At 32.4% G+C, this 12,986-nt stretch overlaps 1 protein-coding gene across 3 annotated transcripts in view; it reads right to left on the bottom strand.

Moving 5' to 3' along the window:
- Positions 1-12,986, bottom strand: part of LOC106462484 (sodium/calcium exchanger 3-like) — a 109,721-nt gene that overhangs the window by 77,554 nt on the left and 19,181 nt on the right. The window contains exon 1 of one of the 3 annotated variants that reach the window (XM_022389762.1): positions 6,153-6,232. The exons of the other annotated variants lie outside the window; for them this stretch is intronic. The gene's annotated coding sequence lies outside the window, so the exon portion shown is untranslated. Of the gene's footprint in view, positions 1-6,152; positions 6,233-12,986 lie in introns of those variants that run through there. 3 annotated transcript variants of the gene reach the window in all.

Below are 12,986 nucleotides of genomic sequence, written 5' to 3'. Positions count from 1 at the left end.
TCTGCTATCCAGTTGTTGCCGTCACTTTATTTGCCGGGTTATATACTATAAGAACGTGAGTCTAGCAAACGCTAGGACGTTCGACAGGTTTCTCGATCTTTCTAGATACTCATTACGTGTTACCAGAACCACGTGACTTCCGCTGTCGTAACAATAACATTTTTAACAGAGAGTCCAAAAAAATTGATAGAATTTCAATCATCGTAATTTACTAGCTTTGTGTATGTAAGCATACACAAGTGGATACTTTGTTTCTATACTTATACAAGCTTCACATGTACGTATGTGAGCGCACACGTATAAATCCATTGTTTCTATACTTATACAATTTTCGCCTTGACTATGTGACGACACACATGTAAATACGTTGTTTCTATATTTACACAAGCTTCACATGTATGAATGTGAGCGCAATCTCATAAATATGTGGTTTCTATACTTATACAAACTTCGTCTCTACGTATGTGAGCGCAAGCATGTGCATACGTCGTTTCTATACTTATACAAACTTCACATGTACATATGTGAGCGCCCACATGCCTACACGTTGTTTATGTACTTATACCAAGCTTCGCATTGACTATGAGCGCACACATGTTGATATATTGTATCTATACTTACACAAGCTTCATACGTACGTATGTGAGCGCACAAATGTAGATACGTTGTTTCTATATGTATACATTTGCTTACATAAGAATGTGCACATATATTTCTGTATATTTCTATCCAGTTAAGAGCGCTTGCAACAAATGTTATTTTTATAGCTAGTTCCTGAGATATAAATATACGTCTACTCCTTCAACACGGAGATACAGCTGTTCATCTAATTCACGGTGTGACTGGAATGAGAATGTTAGGAATTAGGTTGGGAAGGAAGAAATTATTAAAAGATGTTCGAGATGAATTCGCAGTATGTAGACGCTACAATTAGAACCTTGGAATGCAGAAATGGAGGACACTTTCTTTTATGATTGATGAAGCAGCCCAGTATAAAACAACATACATTTATTGAATGTATTGAATCACCAGATCAGAATTATTTTGAAATTATTGCTAAAGCTCTCACGTGTAACATACGAATATAGAATGTTTGCTTTTACGCAAATGCTCAAAACCTTTAAAGAATACAATAATATGAAAATATGACATTAACACACTGTTACGTTATTTAAACCTAACTACATTACATACATAAGTCTAACTGATATGACTCTCTTCCAGAACCCCCGACCAACCCCCACTCTATAATGATAGGTAGACAGGGATACTTTTGTTGGGTAACCAACCCGAGTAATGCAAGATATCTAAAACGATACTGGGAAATAATATTTCAGTGTCAAAACGTGATTACACTTACTGCTACACATGTAGCATGAACAGATATCTTATCAAGTCAGTGATATCAACAAAATGAAGAATCAAATTATTTCATCACAGGATAAATGACAATTTCTTCACCTGAAGGGCTACTTGTCAAACTATACCAAACAACGTTTTGTACTGTACCTTTTACTTTAATAACCTTTCTTTTTAACTCAGTAGGTTTCCACTACCCAAATTTAGAGTTAAAGTCATTTGAAATTTCATCGTGTTGGTACCCGCTGATTTGTCAGTTCCCTATTTCACATTTCCACTAAGTAGTACACATAACATACCTACTACACACATGCTCGCATGCAAGCTGCGGCCCTCTTCTCTAATGCAAACAAAAATGAAGAAAAATAACATATTTTAGAAAAAAATGAAGTATATGGTTTCAAGTTGAAAAATCAAGTTCTTGTATAATAGCATCAAATATTCTTAAATGTCGATGTATGAAAGGCATCTAAGATTACACACATTTCAATATCTTTGGAATTTATTGATGTATCAGCAATAATATACAACAATGTATAATACACAACATCGTATAATATACAACAATGTAGGATACACAATAGCTTATAATACAACGTATACCTGCTCGATGGCAGTGTCACATAAGTGGGTATAAAACAGAAAGGTAATAATGGACCCAGAGGATTTGAAGATTCTTTTAAGCTACTTCTACTGACGTATTATATTTCAAAAACAAGAGATACATGTCAATGAATATGGACAAAGCTAAAAACTGACAATAAAGAAACATAAAATGATGCTTTGATACCAAGATACAACAATAACATATTGAAATGTATGAATAACGTATTCTTTTTGTTCTACAAGTGTATTAAAAACATCATGGTGCTTTTGAATTTGATGACGAGGAACTCACTTTTTGGAAACAAAAGTTTGGAGTCGCCTTGAATGCATTACCCAGTCAACCCGTCTCCAAACTTTCATCATGATGCTTTATCTTTCAAAGAAACAACAATGCCACAGAAAAACATTGCGATTCATTCTTTTACAAAAGTAAGAAAAATGTGTTTTTTCTACAAGGCTAAGTGCAACATTGTGATGCGTTGTAAGTGCAACATGGTGTTATTGCGTCTTTCAATGATAGTAAATGTAATATGGCGTTGTTTTCTCCTACAAGGATAGCAAGTGCAACATCGTGTTTCTTTTTGTCCTACAAGGGTAACAAATACATCTTATTTTCTTCTATTTATCTTTATATTGTACTACAACATTAAACTGTTTTGTCTTACAAGAAGAGCAAGTGTATCATCGTGCTTCTTTATTCTAAAATGGTAACAAAGACGACTTTCTGTTGTTTTAACATACAAAAGTACCAAGTGCAGTATCGTGCTGTTTTATTCTACAAGAATAGCAAGTGCACCGTCATGTTTTCTCCTACATATCTTTATATTGTACAGCAAAATCGTGTTTTTTGTCCTACAAGGATAACAGGTGCAATGGTATCGTGCTGTTTGTCTTACAAGGGTAAGTTCAAAACTGTATTATATTTCTCCATGCGGATACATACAAAATCTTGTTGTTTTATCTCATAAAAGTAAGTGTAAAATCATGTTTTTTGTCTTGCAGGAGTAGTTTTTCCTATATATCTTTATATTGTACTATAACAATGTACTGTTTTGTCTTACAAAGGTAAAAATAACATCATGTTATTTTTACTTTAGGATAAGAAAGTTATGCTTGCTTTAATACTTATAATACTGCAAATACTACTGATTTTGTTACAAGGATAAGATAATAACTTGCCGTTCAATGCGAGAAAGAGATTAAATACCGTTTGTATTTTAATATTGAGAATATCGTTTTTGTTATGTTGTAAAGGCAAAAAAGTCCACACTGATTGCATTACTTAAAATCGCCGGAACCTTGGATTTATTGGCTCATCTTCATATGATTAATTTTAAGGAAACCATATCCCATAAAAAGGTCAAGATAAATAGAACCTGCATACTTTTAACAATACTTGGAACACCACTGTATGTTGTGATCCCAACTTTTGACCTGAATTCACCAAAATGTGGTCAGTCTGGCCCTTAGATGCACCTCGTACAGTTTCTTCGGTGTTAGTTTGATTAGATCCTAAACATTAATGAGAAAAGATTGCATGCACGCGAAAACAATATTTAATATTTGTTTCCTGAGTGATATTGACTTGTTTAGCCAGAAACTGTGCCTTGAGAACGTTCCTTCTTCAACAAACACATATGAATATATTTGACCATTAACATAAGTTACACAAACCTTATTCTATTAGTCTCTCCCTAAAACGTATCCACCACATTCGGTGACGGGGAACCCACTTTGAGACTAATGATGCTTGGAGACGGCTTGAATGGGTAATGAAGAAAAACTTTAATATAGGTTTAACATAACAACAAATGTACAGCGTTTCGACAAGGTTTTGTACCTGATGATGACAAAACGTTGTACATTTGCTGTTATGTTAAACTTATATTAAAGTTTTTCTTCATTACCCATTCAAGCCGTCTCCAGCCATTATTAGTACCCACCACATACTAGACCCAGTCCATGTACATCGTTCACACGATTTACTTCAAGAGTTATATTTTATTACCGGTTACGTAATAACCTTTGAACTATATAACAAAACAACCCAATGAACAGATACGTGCAATCTTTCGGTTTTGAAATGTGATTGAAATATTGCGTAAAACATTTTTAGAAAACTTTTAACCTAAAAACCAAATACAGACACAGAACAAATTACAAGATCTGACTGAATGCTTGTATGGATTGATACTTACGTAGGAAATGACTAGTGCTAAACAGGTGGTACATTTTAGAAAAAATAAGATAAACAGGTGGTTATGATAAACGGTTTCTATCAAGCACTTGTTCTGCATATATCCTTTAATACTAGCGAGGGTTTTAGTCTTGCATGCATTACTGATCAGTTTCTGTGTCTGCAGTGTATTCAGCTTCACGTAGTTTTACTAGACGCAAAAACGATACACTTGTTTCACTCTACGTTGCTAGCATAGAATAACAAGTTGCTCCTATTATTCAGAGACAGTTGCTGATTCGTGAAATAGGTATTGTCTAAACTTAAGCACAGTAATACCTTACGAAAATATACGTAATAAGACAATGTGTTCCAACAAACTCTACAAACAAACATAATTATACGTCTCATGAACCCAAATACACAGGTTTTCGAGGAAAAACAACGAATACACAATAGACATCTAAGGATAGAAAATAAATAATAACGCGGAAAGGTCTATAACAAGGTTATGCATTTGAATGAGAACCAGTATGAACTCTAACATATTTTATTTTAAACTTGAGAAGGGTCCGGTCGCAATCACATGTATAACGTGATTGGTTTTTACAATTTACAGAGAAACATTCAAAAAACAGACCGAAGCAAGGAAATATATTACTTCCTAATGAGTGCCGTACAGATCCTAGAAAATATCATGCACGATCTTATAGTTCTTCGTTTTTTCTATGTGAAATGAAATGATTTGATATGTTACAAAACTTAACTGATGTTAAGGTGATTTTACCAATGATGACAAAAAAGCAAAGTCAATGGAACTTTCAGAAAGCAACCAGTAACCTTTTCCTTGAAATGTTCACATTTATATTTGTTTGCTCTTCCATCCAATGCAATATTTATTTAGGAATTTATTAAATAAAAATATTTTTGAGCCGTCGTGAATCAATAGACGTTTCTGTGTTATTACTAATTCCTCATAAGACGTGTTGTATTGCATAATTGTATAACATTACAGTTGTTTTTATGAATTTCGCACAAAACTACACAAGAACTATCTGCGTTAGCCGTCCTAATTTAGTAGTGATAGACTAGAGGGAATGCAGCTAGTCAACACCATCCGCCGCCAGCTTTTAGACTACTCTTTTACAAACGAATAGTGAGATTGACCGTCACATTATAACATCCCTACGACTGAAAGGGCGAGCATGTTCGGTGTGACGGGGATTCAAAGCCGTGACCCTCAGAATGCTAGGGAGGCCTAACATAACAGAAATAGCGCTTTTCTGAGGATAATGAAAGTGTAACAAAGTAAAAAGAGTGATGAGATGAATTATCTTTAACTGTATTATTTTTACCGTATTTAATAATAGTACTGCGCTGTAAAAGATACATTACTTAACATTAGTTGATGAAAGCTAATTTAAATTGTAAAATATTGTACGTTAAGTAAAAAGAAAATGTGTAAAATGTGCAATAATGACTAAATAATTTAACTAACGTTGAAATGATTATATAAATTTTCAATAAATTTCGATTCAACAAGTTTCTCTAATTTTTGAAGATAACATGAAAAAAAAAAACAGGAAATAGATTATTTATTGAGTTAAAGTTAAGAAGTCGCATGCCAAATATTTCATTATGAAGATAAAATGGAGTGAATTTGTCTCAAACCTTCTTCTAACAAGTTATGCTGTCTTTTTATACTCTTTGAAGTAATATCTTAAGGGTTAAGATGGCGTCGATTTTCGTTTACATAGTTCTAGTTTTTCCTACTCTTGTTTGCTGTTCGATCATCACATTTTCTCTGTAAATCTACTTCTGTTTCATCTTTTTCCCTTTTTCATTATTATACATTCTTTTTTCCCATTTTTCTAGCCCTTTATTTTACTTTTAATGTTTCTTTTTCTTGAGTTTTTCACCGTATTTTTTATTTATTAAATTAATATTTTTAATCTTCTCTAGTTATCTTGGCCTACATAAAGCATTAATTTTTATGGCTATTGCTACATACTTGTATGAAAGAAGAAGCATACGTGGAAGAGATTCAGTTCTTCAATAATTCCAAAAACGTTGTGCTAATATTCTAAATCTTCATTACCGTTTAGTAAAACAATCCATCACAGAACTTCTTCAAAGTTTAGGCTCTCTCACCTCGTGCTCACTGCAGTTGGTACTATTTTTGTACCCAACATATTTACTACTTGTGACAGAAATACAACTTGTGTTTATCTTGCGTAATACAAGGATGTAATGTTAAAGTTTCATTAGCTAATAATCTTAGCACAATACTAAATACTAGTGCTGAGCGGCAATTATCATTCAGTCGGATTCAATATCTGTAAATAATCCCGATTACGGCTAGCGATTATTCCAATTAGATCAATTCCTAGAAGAATAACACGTGGAAAAAGTCACAGAATAATGTATATTACTTATTGTCCATTAATTCAATAAATAATTTATGACTTGGTGTCCATGAACTCAATACATGATACGAGACGCCATACAAGAAAGAATATTTAATTAAAGATAGATGACTTTGTGTCCATTAACGCAATATATCAGATGAGACGTCACACAAAAAAGAATAGTTAATGATAGATGACTTGATGTCCGTTAACTCGATAAATGAGAAGAGACATCATACAAGAAAGAATAGTTAATGATAGATGACTTTGTGTCCATTAACTCAATATATCAGATGAGACGTCACACAAGAAAGAATAGTTAATGATAGATGACTTGATGTCCGTTAACTCGATAAATGAGAAGAGACATCATACAAGAAAAAATAGTTAATGATAGATGACTTGGTGTCCGTTAACTCGATAAATAAGACGAGACATCATACAAGAAAGAATAGTTAATGATAGATGACTTTGTGTCCATTAACTCAATATATCAGATGAGACGTCACACAAAAAAGAATACTTAATGATAGATGACTTGATGTCCGTTAACTCGATAAATAAGACGAGATGTCATACAAGAAAGAATAGTTAATGGTAGATGACTTGATGTCCGTTAACTCAATAAATGAAAAAATACATCATATAAGAAAAGAATAGTTAATGATAGATGACTTGGTGTCCGTTAACTCGATAAATAAGACGAGATATCATACAAGAAAAAATAGTTAATGGTAGATGACTTGGTGTCCGTTAACTCAATAAATAAGACGAGATATCATACAAGAAAGAATGGTTAATGATAGATGACTTGGTGTCCGTTAACTCAATAAATGAGAAAATACATCATATTAGAAAAGAATAGTTAATGATAGACGACTTGGTGTCCGTTAACTCAATAAATAAGTTTCATACAAGAAAGAATAGTAAACTGAAAACCTAGATTTGTTTCATTAATAAGTAAAAAAAAATATTATCTTTTTTGCTGACTACTTTGAATAAGCATTTTTATGTGCTTCTATATATATATATATGTGTGTGTCTGTACAGTATATATATATTTTTAAGTGATCACTCACCTTGTATTCCTGAATGACAAGTTGTTATTGTTTTTCTGACTAAAATTGGATGCTCTTCTGCGCTTGTCAAAGTACTGTCACGTTGTTTCTAACAAACAACAACAACACTTATCAAGCCGTTCGATATGCATTCTGGGAGCTGTATTTCGAACTGAAGAGCATGTCTCTGCGCTTTCATTGCTTCAAGGCACCCCAGAACTACTGACACCAGATTGGACTAACGTGCAAGTACTCCCAATTCTTACCCAATGAAATCAGTTAACCCGACCTGCTAATGTTGCCTGGAATAAAGATAACCGAAAAAATAATAATACACGAAAGTTCACAAATGCAGCACATATATTACCATTTTAAACTTTTCAGCGCACAATTTAACACTGAGAAAAAAAAAGAGAATATTTCGTTTTTCTGTTAGACATTTAGGAGGGGGTAAAGTTAATAACGAAACCAGCAGCTCCGAGTTAGTTTCTGGAGTGAACTTACAAATGGCGCTCGGTTTGTATGAACCAATCAAAACAAAATGTAGGTATTAAACAATTGTATAAATTCGATTTCAGTGTTTGTTTGAATTATCGAAACTTCGATAAATCGGCAGTAGTAAATACCTATTTTATCACCAAACCAGAACCTAAGAAAAGAAAGAACTAAACGTATATATGTAATTGACGTATCGTTTTTAAGTACGAAAAACGGTTAATAACTAAACAGTGAATATCAAAGCGAAAAGAAAGGTGGGCTTTATTATCCATACCATGTATATGTAGAAATGAATAAAAACCCTATAACCCGAGCGCTTTCGAAAGGTGGACCTTTCTTTTTCAGGGGCAAACTTCAAATTCTTTAGAATCGCTGCTATCTTTGCTGAATGCTTTTAATTTGTGCCAATTAACACGTTTCTAACAGCTAAATGTGGTGGCCACGTGAAACTCGTAACCTTGGGCTTGAAAAACTTTCAGATTTTCTCTGTTGAGTAAGCTGCATGTCAAATATATTAAGCGTCCGGGCCAAATTGACAGAAAATACTCTTTTATGACCATTTTTCAGTTTGCCCCTGAAGAAGAAAGATCCACCTTTCGAAAGCGCTCGGGTTATAAGGTTTTTATTCATTTCTATCAAGACTTCTTGAACCTAGGTGTTTTCCTAACATCATGAATGTATAAGTAGATAAAGCGATCACTTTTCTTATAGCGCAAAGCTGCCCAATAAGCTATCTGCACCGTGTTCCTTGCGAGAATCGAGTCCTTAATTTTATCGTGATAAGCTAGATCATTATTTCCTATTGTTTGCTACACTTCACAAGATTAACGTCCGGATGGAATTTTATGTGTGTAATTTATTTCGAAATATACTTTACTAGTAGGGAGCTATAACTCTTCTTTGTAACAAGTTAATAATCCTAATTTACAAGACACTCACTTGGCCCACACATTAAAATATTTGACAAAAATTAACAGAAGATCATTTCACCAGTATCTTGGTTCACAGAATCTGACTATGATTTGTAGTAGGTTTCCTTCTAATATTATATGTTATTTTTGAAAAATAATATGTTTCACAGGTTCTATATACAAGAAGAAAATAATAATGTTAAATTGTGCGAATTAATAAACAGTCTTTATTAATATTAATTAAGTATCTATCCTATATTTTTCGACGGACGATAAACACAGAAAGTTCAGTGAAATGAATATTATAAATCATACACTTAGTATAGCTTATCACTTTGGCCTTACGTGTATAAGAAACATTGTATAGTTGTTATTTTATTTTCTAGTTGAATATTATATTGTTTATCAAATGACACTTTGCTAACTAAAGACTAGTCGAATTCATTGCAGATTAGCACGAAGTCACGGTAGTAGTAACTCTTAGTTGCTAGATTGTCTTATTTTTATGTAGCAATATTTGTTTTTAAATTTTGACGTTTTAAGTTCATAAGTATATATACATTTATATTTCGGGATAATGACTACTTAAGTAACTGCAACAAAGTCAGGGTAAGTTATTATCATTCTGTCGGTAATACAACATATACAAAATGGTACAGGTCATGACGCGAGCTTTTATCAAAACTTTATAGTTGTTAACGGTTACAGCTATAACGACAACATAAACGTTTATCTGAGGAGTCGTGAAAAATCCCAAGATCAATTCTGCATACCAACAGGCTTTTATGCTGACATCAATATATAGAGGGAAATACCACCTTCGCACGTATAGCTGCATCAAGACAAATCATTCAGCCACAATACTTAGTCAACATGTGCAAGAGCAGACAAGAATGCATCATATTTCATTCGCAAACATCTTGTCTTTCTGTTGTGAAGGATTTATTATTATATATTTATTTTAATATCAACGTTTGTTTAAATTAAGTTTATATTTAGAAATATACATAGCTTATGATGTTAGATATGTATTGCGAAACACCCGTCTATTCTCTAAAGTTGTAGAGGATTCTCGAGCGTAAGAATCGACAATATATGTGTGTACGTAAACGATAGTGTCAGCGTCAGTAAAACTGTAAAACTGAAATTTCGAGAAACTATCCACACGCCTATAAATATAACCAATGCGACGCGCCAAAAAACAGTATCTATTATTTGGTTGCTGTAACTGGTGGGCTATAAACTTCGGGAAACTTCAGATATACTGAACAGGAACGTTTATAAATTTCGAACATTACAAATCATTCAACTTCAGTGGATTCACATCAGACATTAGTACTTTTACGAAAACATTACCTAACGTCATCGGTGGAAACTCGACCTGTAATCGGCGTATGATCAGCGAGAACTAAAGGGCTAGCTAATTCCCTTTTAAGTGAATTATACATAGGTCAACTCGAAATTAACTTGCGCATCGTCAACCCTCGATAAGATATCAAGGAAGTTCCAGACTAGATAGAAGACTTTATATTTCCTGTAAGTTTGTGAAACTTTTGTATATAAATCATGGTTTGTAATAACTATTTGTAATAACTGTTATTGTAAATTGTATTGTTGTTTGTATATTAAAACATATTTGCATTAAAAAAAACTGTGTGTTATCAATCTTGTTGGCAAATATCATAAATTGGAGACATATCGGTATATATTTAATTACTAGATTTAAATTATCATCTAGTTCAGATTCAAATCATTCGAAATTGTAATACGTAACAGTGTCTTAAAATGAACTCTTGTAAGTCAGCTTACACACTCCTCCAGTGAACACTATCCTACAAAGCAATAATTCATTCATAACGAAGGCCCTCACGCAGAACATCATCAGTAGTGTGAAAAGAAGTTGTAGAGTTTAGATAATCATCACTTTATCATGATTATATATGGTGAACAACCATTTTTGCCCTGTTTGAAACAGCTACATGAAAAAAATCAGCACTAAATACATCAAGTTTACTTCGTCCTCAAATCCGTTTTGACATTACGTTAAATGTCACGTTTGCTTTCTGAAGAAAAAAAAATACATTTCACAATTTTGGCTTAAACATAACTTTTTATATTTGTGCCAGTCTCAGTAGAAAATGCGGCCAATGTACTAAATGTGACGCCTACAGTACTTGGAAATGTTATTTCTACAATAGCTTTGAAAAATGGAACACTTAGATTTTAGATTTCATCTTTGGCATTTATTTTAATACATAATGCCGATTTTCTTCTTACATATCTTACGAATTTTCAAAAAAATAAAATTAAATAGCCAAAATATATATATTATATGTATATTAATGTTAGATTCTCCGAAAAAAAATCTACTTTACACCACCAAACATTTTAACCAATGTATTATGTACAAATGTAAAATTCTGAAAGAACTTTATTTTCATGTTTTCCTCTTTTAGACAAGTAATTTATTAATAATTATTTTAATATTCATGAATCATTTGATGCCACTTCAAATAAGTAGAGGTAAGGGAACAAGAGTAGCAATAGTTGAGTAATGTTGGCAGCGGTAGCAAGGACCACTGGGAACTATAGGAAAGATAATCAAGTGAATAATAGGTATTTATTTAACTGAAAAAGTAGCGTATGTGCTTTTTTGGGAAGCTTCTATAAAACTTAAAATTAAATTAGAGGCAGGGTGGACGGTTGTAGATAGTACTATGCATTGCAAAGGGAAAGATATTAAAGGAGTGGATCTGTCATTCTTCAGAGATCCATCTCAAATAGCAATGTTTAAGTGTTAATGTTCTGTGTGGGAATTTCTTCATTTGTTTATAGACACTTGGAGTATCGGTACCATCACCCTGTTAAGTTTAATGCTTGTCCTCTGATACTCAGGTTTTGAAAGAATCGCTCGATCTGGGGTCTTTCTAGATAGGTTGATCAGTTTGTCATTTTTGATCACACCATTTGGCTCCAAGTGTCTTTTATATTAGTTTTATATTATATCTTATATTAATATAGAATAGGTTTAACCTCTTAGTCATTGAGACGCCCTGAAGGACCATCAGATTCGTTCAGACCACTACGTACTTACCTTCATACGTCAATAGTCTAGGAAGGTCACTTAAATTTTTAAATTAGTTTAAATACACAGCACTGCCTGTACATTTTATAAACGTTGTGCGCTCAAATGTAAACTATCACAACCAACAAAATGTTTCGTACGTGAAGTTTTATTTAAATTGTTTTGTATATTAAAAAAATTGATTGGTAATAAAGAATAATGAAATAAAATATCATGGAATAAAAAAGATGAAGAGTACATTTGATAAGTTTAAACTAAGTTACATTTTAATCAAATTAAAGAAGAAGAGTATATTTGATAAGTTTAAACTAAGTTACATTTTAATCAAATTAAAGAAGAAGAGTATATTTGATAAGTTTAAACTAAGTTACATTTTAATCAAATTAAAGGAGAAGAGTATATTTGATAAGTTTAAACAAGTTACATTTTAATCAAATTAATCCATACAGGGATTTAATTTTATTTTTATTTTTATTTATTTGTGGATATTTTTTAATATATATATAATTGACGTTGTTTATGTTGCTGTTGTTTTCCTAGTGCTAAGCTACACAGTGGACTATCCATCATGGTGAATCCGGATTTTAGTTATGTAAGGGCGTAAACTTACTATAAACCCGCCAGGGGACTTATTTGTTCTTAAGTATTAAGTTGGAACAAATGGTCTCTAAAACATTTGTACATATAGTTATAATCAAAATATATAATCAAAAACACCTTAAATGTGGAAAAAGGTGCGACCAAAAAAAGGATTGAGCATGCGACTAAAAGGAATGAAATCAAAATTGGCGGTCAAACTGTTAGTTGCACTTATAGCATTGATAAGAATTTTACAGCAAAAATTCCTTCATTTGTTAGCCAGACCGTTTTTTTTTTTTTTTTTTT

The sequence above is a fragment of the Limulus polyphemus genome, unplaced genomic scaffold (assembly GCF_000517525.1).
Source record: "Limulus polyphemus unplaced genomic scaffold, Limulus_polyphemus-2.1.2 Scaffold1179, whole genome shotgun sequence".
Taxonomy (NCBI): Eukaryota; Metazoa; Arthropoda; class Merostomata; order Xiphosura; family Limulidae; genus Limulus; species Limulus polyphemus.
The sequence above is the reverse complement of the archived record's forward strand: the minus strand, read 5'-3'. Positions and strand labels throughout refer to the sequence as shown.